Source organism: Aethalodelphis obliquidens, unplaced genomic scaffold (assembly GCF_003676395.1).
Source record: "Aethalodelphis obliquidens isolate GAN/ISIS:26980383/991018 unplaced genomic scaffold, ASM367639v1 scaffold30, whole genome shotgun sequence".
Classification (NCBI taxonomy): domain Eukaryota; kingdom Metazoa; phylum Chordata; class Mammalia; order Artiodactyla; family Delphinidae; genus Aethalodelphis; species Aethalodelphis obliquidens.
Window position 1 is genome coordinate 20,108,240 of NW_020837974.1, and position 8,154 is coordinate 20,116,393.

Consider the following 8,154-nt stretch of genomic DNA (forward strand, 5'->3'; position numbering starts at 1 on the left):
TGTAGGCTCAGTAGTTGCAACGCACGGGCTTATTTGCTCCATGGCATGTGGGATCTTCCTGGACCAGGGCTCGAACCAGTGTCCCCTGCATTGGCAGGCAGATTCTTAACAGCTGCACCACCAGGGAAGTCCCAATTTTAACCAAGTTTTAAAGACCGTGGAGTAGATTTAGTATTACAGCAATAATAGAATTTCATTATACCTACAATTTAATGTAGAGAGAATTAATATTTTAATCACATTAAGTGTTCCCACATAGTCATATCTTTTTATTTGTTCACATTTTGTTTTACAGCCTTCATAAGACTTTATAGTTTTCATATAGGTCCTGTGCCTTTCTAGTTAAATTTATTCCTAAGGACTTTCTTTTTATTGCTATCTATCATGATTGGAATATTTTTCCCATTACCATTTCTGTTTTTCACATTCTTTTGCTAGAATGGAGAAACGTTATTGGTTTATGTATGCGTCCAGAAGCAGAGCACAAACCGAGGTGTGGCGAATAAATGTAACTTTTTATCTTTATAACTCAATTTAACTTTTTATTTTAAGCTCCCTTGTGCCAGGTGGAAGAAATTCATTCCCATCTGGCTTCTCCCAGCTTTTCTCCAGGGTGGGTTTAAATTCCATAGAGTTTACATAGTGCCAGGAAGCAAGACGGCACTGAGTCCTTGTCATGATCTGTCCCAGCCGCCATCCCCTGAGATGCCCATGGTCTCATTGTGTCCTATCTCTTGTCCTTACTGGTCTCTACTGCATTGTCCCTTTTTCTTTTTGTAGAGCCTTTCCCTCTCTCTCTCTCTCTCTCCCTCTCCCTCTCCCTCTCTCCCTCTCCCTCTCCCTCTCTTTCTGCTTCCTCATCCCTTCTCTGAGGCAATAAATTCAGAGCAGCCTCACTCAAATAGGAGAACGGCTGTCAGGGGAAAAAGAAGCTCTGGAAGGGAAAACATTGTTAATATTTCAACATAGTACCCACCAGACGTATAGGCGCAGGAAAAAAACAACACTGGGGGAAATACGACAGAATGTTAACAGAGATGCTGTGTTTCCAAGAGGTGGAACAATGAATGAGTGTTCTTTTCTTATTTATATATTTTTTTTGAATTTTGCAAAGTTTCTAAAATGGGTATTACTTATATCATCACACACACACAAATTATCTAAACCAGTTCACTTGTAGTTTGTAGTCTATGCAAATCAAATTTATCGCATGAGAAATTCCTGTGAATCCAAGCATAATTAACAAACACAATGCACATTCCGAAACAAGCGTACAGTGCACAAAATATAAAGCCTAAAGAAGGGCTCATTCACAAGTTCAGTAGCTTGGGCTGGTCTCTAGAGTGGCAAGCAACCACTTTGGTTATGAAGTTAGGTTTGACGGTATTGGATGAGCTAAGCATGAAGGAGTAACCAAGTGAACCAAAGACTTCATGATGTACATATTTCTAAGAGAGGTTTCTGCGCCATGAGGGAGTCGGGCTTTCCAAGGCTACAGCTGATGACAATGTGGTGAGAGGATGCCTTAGGTTTGGCAGGTTCTTGTAAACAGAGCCTGAGACAGGGATTCTTGCTCAAGTGACATGTTGGGAAGAACTCTTTAAGAGAAGGGGAGTGAGGGAAGCAGGATGGGGCAGGGGGAAGAGCCAAGGAAGGAGGGGTCTCAGCTGGAGACCGGCTTCAGCCGCATCTCACGGGGACCTCTCGAGCACAAACTGCACCACAGAGTTCGTCCCACCTTGAGGCAAAAGGGCCGGTCTTTTGTACCCCGTGTCCGTCAGTCATGGGCAGGGGGCACTGGGCTGCTCCAGTGGCCAAGGGCAATTCTGTAGAGAAGTAGGCACCCGTGAGCCCCTAGCACTCCCCCGTGCCCAGCAGCTGGGGAATGCAGATGCAGCCACGAAAGACTGACTTGGGGTTACTTGGGCAAACCTGGGTGACCATGAGCTGATTACAGTGTGGGTCAGGGTCAGCGTGCAGGAGCAGGTGACACTGAAGACACCAGAGATGACAGCAGAATTGGGGGTGGGGATGAAAGCTATGGGCCAGCCAGCAAAGTCTTCATTGACTGTGGGCGGTGTGACCGGAGGGCCAAGGATGACAGAGAGAAGGAGGGGGAGATGGTGGCAGAGCCAGGCTGCACGACCCTCAAATCAGCAGGGATTTTTACACAAAGAAGGAGAAATGAATGAGTCAAACCTTGAAAACCAGCTGGACCCCTGCAGGCCCTCCCTGAACCAAGTCTGCCTGCAGCTAGGACTGTAACGGCTATAGCCAAGCAGCCTTTCATGTGTGCATTTGATATCTAATGCTTAGGAATCTGCAAGTTCTATGAAAACAGAGACCTTATCTCTCCTGCTTCCCAGCCTGTGGTAATAGATAAATATCTATTGAATGAATAACTGAACCAACCAATTAATCTGTCGTTTATCATTTCTCAATAGAGGCCACTGGCATAGTAACAAAGAGCACAAGCTCTGAGGTCAGACATCTGAATCTGAATCCCAGTTCTGAGCCCCAGCTGTTACATGGGAAATGCTGTGAAGATTAAATGAGTTAATGATGGATGTAAAGCACTTGGTACAATACTTGGCAGGTGGTACATTCTCCATAAGGGCCGCCGTTGGTAACATCCCTTTTCCAGGAAAGCTCAGAGCCATCCCTTGCGGGGTGACCGAGGGATGCAGGTGTGAGTGCGATGGGAAGGGCGGGGGAAAGAGCAGAATTACGGGCTGAGGTTGCGCCCCGGCCCCTGCGCGTCCAACTGGCCCAGCCCGGGGCGGAGTCTCTTCCTGCCGGGCGGGAGCCCAGCGGTCCCCTGGTGGCCCCGGGGACCAGGACAGCTGTGTGGACGCCGTCTATGCGGGCTATGGCGAGCGCGGCCCGGGGATCCGGCCCTTGGTCCCCGTTCCTGCTGCAGCTCGCGGCGCTGCTCGGGACGCTCGAGTCACAGGTGAGAAGCGGGCGGACACGGAGCCTCCAAGGTCGGGGCCGGGGGCGCAGACGGCTGGGGCGCGGCGGGAGCACAGCGGGCTCCTCTCCCTCCCCCGGGTCCGGGTCGCCCCAAGTCGGCCCCTGGCCTGAGAAAAATTTCTAGCTTTGGGGAGTTGCCGGTTGCCCCACGAGCTGGAGAGACTTGCCCGCGCGGAAGAGCGCAGGTAGACCCAACACCCCGCGCGTCCTGCAGCATGGGGGTGGGGGTGGAGGGAGGGGACCCTCGCTTTCCTGCCAGGCGTCCTAAAACTTCTGGAACCCCGGCTTCCTTGGAACTCAGGATCCACTTGAAGGTCCTCTGTCGAGAAATGCGCCCATACACCCAGCTTTACAGACAAATTCAGGCGGATCACAACGCTCCCCCCTTACCCGTGACTGGACCCCTGATGCACAACCTCTGGGATCAATAAACCGGAGGTATGGGTATCTGGTGCAGCCCTGCCAAGAGCGGAAAAATCCAGTCTTACAGAAATGCAGTGAGAAGGCAAAGCCAGGACTAGAACCCACGTGTCCAGCCTGGAGCCCCCAGAGCAGTTATTGGGATCATAGAGGCAACTGCTCATGCCACCCCGTGCCCACTTCCAGCTCAGGACCCAGCTGACGGTTGCCAAGTAAGAATGTGAGCACAGTGTGGCCAGATCGGGTGTTTCCAGAAAAAATGAGAAAAAAAACTAGAAATGAGAAAAATGAGAAATCTTGATTTTTTTTAAAGTGAAATCTTTCCAATTTTTAAAAACTTGGTAGCTAATTATAAACGAAATTTTAAAAACGATGATGGTCAAACGAAACTCAACAGTGGGCAATCAGTCCGCAGCTTCTTCTCCAGATCACTTCTCCCTCCTGCCACGCTGCAGATCACAAAACAGGCCCGGAGAAGAGAGGACCCGAAGGTAGTTTCCTGACTCTACTCCGAAACCATTGGCTTGGCCCCAAGCCTGAGGGTCCTGGAGCAGGATGTGGCCTTTGCAGGGGTGCGGCTAGGCCACCCGGATGTTAGGGTTCCTGCTAGGAGCTCAGCCCCACCCTGTTTGCTCAAGGAAGGGCTGGAGCAGGTGAGTTAGCCCAGCAGGGGCCAGACGCAGGGCAGCACCAGCCCTCCCTCCCTTGGCCACCCCCCCCACTTGGTCCAGGGGGCCTGCTGGAGCCTGGCACCAAAAGCAGCTGGGCCGGTTTGGGGAGACGGAATGGGTTGGGGGAGGCAAAGGAGAAAGGGACCGGGCACTGGAACCAGAGAGATGGTGTTCAAGTCCCAGTTCTGCCACTTATCTCTGTGCCTGGAGGCTAATTACCTAACCTTCCTGAGCCTTAGTCTCCTTCGCCTGTGCAATGGTGAGAATAACAGCACCAATCTCTTAGGGAGGCTGTGAGGGTCACTGAAGTCCTTTTGTAAAGGAGCCAGGCCCCCCGGCTCCCACCATAACCCCTCTCTAGGGTCATGGAAGTCAGTGGGAGGAGCCAGCAGCTTCCCCAGTCCTCCTTCCTTCTTTCTCTGTTTCCCTCTAGGGGAAGGGGAGTTACAGCCAGCCCTGCCTGGAGCAAGCACTAGGGCGGTCCCAGGCCTCTCAGAAGAGGTGACTTTGTTTCCACTGCAGGTTCAGACCTTCACGCCAGAGAACCTCCTGTTTGTGTCCACCCTGGATGGAAGTCTCCATGCACTGATCAAGCAGACAGGGGACTTGAAGTGGACGCTGAAAGACGGTAAGCAAGGGCAGTCACTCCTCCCTCCTTGGATCTCGCGTTGGGGGGAGGTCACCTTGGCGTGGACGATAAGAACATGGGGTCTAGAATCCAAGAAGCAGGTGTCCGCAGGCAGCTTTACCACTTACCAGCTGTGTGACTTTGGGAAAGTCACTTCACCTCTCTGAGCCTCAATGTCCTCACCTGTAAAAGGGGGCCAAGGGTAACAACCCTACCTCACAGAGTCCTTGGGAGGATTACATCACACTCGTGACAAATGCTTGGCTTGGTGTCTGGCACTTTCAACGGGGAGTCTACTCATGCCCCTGTCCCTGTCCCTACAGATCCCATCATCCAGGGGCCCATGTACGTCACAGAGTAAGTGGACCCCAAGGAGCGGGCAACTGAGAGATGGGGAAGCCATAGTTGCCTGGAGGGGCGGGTGGGCTGGAAGCAAGGGAGAAGATTTGGGTCCGGAGCTCTGTGGTGCCTCCTTTGAGGGTGGGCCCCTACTGGCAGGGAAGTTGGAGGGGAGGAGCCCTCTTGGAACCAGGGGGCGTGCACCCAACCTTCTCCCGTTCCTCTCTGCCCCACAGGACAGCCTTTCTCTCAGACCCAGCTGATGGCAGCCTGTACATCTTGGGGACGCAGAAACAACAGGGATTAATGGTGTGTTTCCTACAGTGCCTGGGATGGGTGAGGGTCAGGGCTTCTGTTAGCCAGAGCACTGAAAGGGTGCAGGGCTGTATGGTCAGAATCCAAGTGTCCTGCAGAGGGTGAAGTCTGAGAGCACTGGGGGAAGGCTGTCTGGAGGGGTCTGTTGAAAGGGGGTAGTAGGGTGACTCTGGCTGTGTCTGCAGAGCAGGCTGACCGGATGACTGTCAGGCCTCTGAGGGCGTCACGGGGGGTTCTCCAGGGGACTCTGAGGGTTTTAAGGGGAAACCTATGTATCAGTTAGCTTGTGCTAAATAACAAATTGCCCCCAAACTCAAACTTAAAATCCAAACCATTTATTTAACTCATCATTTTGTGAGATGACAGTTTAGGCTGGACTCAGCTGGGTGGCCTTGACTGAGTTTGCCCAAGCATCTGTGGTCCACTGCCGGTCAGCTGGCTCTCTTTCTGAAAACTGGTTGGTAGTTGGCTGGCTTTTGATGGGGGCAACTGGGCCAGGGGTCTCTCATCTTTTAACAGGCAAGCCTGGGCTTGTTCACATGGTATCAACAAGGGAGCCAGAAGCAGCAAGAGAGGGCGAGGCCAGTGCATGAGCATTTTTCAAGCTTTGCTTATACAGTCGTCCCTTGGTATCCACAGGTCAATCGTCCCCCACCACCCAAATCCAAGGATGCTCAAGTCCCTTATATAGAATGGCACAGTATTTGCATATAACCTACACGCATCCTCCCATATACTTTATTTTTTTTCATATTTATTTATTTATTTTGGCTGTGCCTGGTCTTAGTTGTGGCATGCGGGATCTTTATTTAGTTGCAGCATGTGGGATCTTTTAGCTGCGGCATGCATGCGGGATCTAGTTCCCCGACCAGAGATCGAACCTGGGCCCCCTGTACTGGCAACGCGGAGTCTCACCCACTGGACCACCAGGGAAGTCCCCCTCCCATATACGTTAAACCATCTCTAGATTACTTATAATATCTAATGCAATGTAAATGGTATGTAAATAGTTGGCAAGTGTGCGGCAAATACAAGTTTCGCTCTTTGAAACTTTCTGGAACTTTTTTCCCCCAAATATTTTCAATCTGCGTTTGACTGAATCTGTGGGTTCGGAGCCAGCGGATAGGGAGGGCCGACGGTACCGCATTCGCTAAAGTCTCATCAGCCAAAGCTGGTCCCGCGCAGAGTCAGGCAGTGTCAGAATTCTGACTGTGCCATGGGATGCCTACCGGGATGGTCTTACGCATGTGATTTAGGAAACCGAATTGGTAAGAAATGTTAGCACGTAAGCAGGCAAGGTCCCAGCAAACAGGTGGCACACTACAACAGGAGAGTTTGAGGCGGTTTTATTAACGGGATTCCTTACAAAGGTGTGGGCCGAGGTAGGAAACCGCAGGGCAGGGTGCTGTGTCCTGTGGCCCATACCGTGGGGTGCCACTTATCAGCCCTAAGCTCAGAGGAGGGGAAGGATCCAGAGGGGGCTTGAGGAGAGGACCACCGGGAAGGAGCTGAGGCCTTTGGGGGAGGGACACAGCCAGCCCTCGATGACTCTGTGGAGAGGAGACCCAGGAACACTCGCCCTGATTCTGCCCCCTCCCCGTATCCCAGCCCCCGACTGGAAGCAAGAGCACAGGGCGCCCACTGGTGGAATCTGAACAAGTATGTCTCCCATGGGGAGGGCCGGGTGGAGAGTGGACCTCCAATCCCATCCAGCTCTGGGGGTCATCGCTGGGTCTTATGGGCAGGTGTGGTTGGGAGTCTCATCACTCTCCCTGCATCTGGGATAAAGTCCAGTCGCCCTGACAAAGCACACCAGGGCCAGCTCACTCGTGCAGTCTCTTTGCTCGCCTACAGGCACCCATGCTTGCACACACCTGCACACACACCGATCAACTTACTGAATGTGCCAGCTCTGGGGCTTCACCCAGCTTGTCCCCAAGAGTCTGGAACCCTCTTCCATTCTGCCTCTGTTTCCCCAACTCAGTCAGGATGAGCCGCAGCACACTGCGACAACAGCACACAAAGCTCCGTGGCTCCAGAGAGCTTGCTTCCTGCTTACAGCGTGTGCCCAGCGTTGGTCCCCCAGGGGCTCTGTACACTGTGGTCTACTGGAGACCCAAGCTGTTAGACACTCTGTCGCAACCGAGGCTTCTCAGTCACCAAAGCAGAAAAGGAGAACGAGGTGAAGCACACCCTGGCTCTTGTAGTATCCATGTGGACCTGGTCTCTTCTGCTCCCTCCCTCTGGCTAAAGCAAGTCTCATGGCTGTGCCCACTTTAAGCAAGAAAAGAAATATAATCCACCAGGAGCCCAGAAGAAGAAGCAGAATATTTGTGAGAAGTGCTCCCCTTCCCCTGGCTGTTTCCTACTCATCCCTCAAGTCCCAATGTAACAGCCAAACTCCTTCCCAGTCCGTGATCTTGCCTCCAGCTGACCTTACTTTCGGCCACTCTGCCCGTCTCCATCCCCACTCCTGGTGCACTGGCCTCCTTGCTGTTCCTTAAACATGCCAGTTGGTAGGTGGCCCTGCATTCTGTCCCTCTGCCCAGAGCACTCCCTCCACATGACCCTGTGGCTTACTCCTCCCTTGGCTTGGGTACTTACTCCCTAGCTGGGCTATGTGATATAACATCTCAAATCAGTGTCTATCCTAGTTCTCCGAGTTTGTTTTAATAATATTTACCACTACCTGGCATTATGGTTTATGTGTTTTTGTTTGTTTATTATCACACACACACACACCAGAAATGTAACTCTGTGCAGAAGGGCACTTGGTCAGTCTTGGTTACAACAGAGTCCGCACCTGGC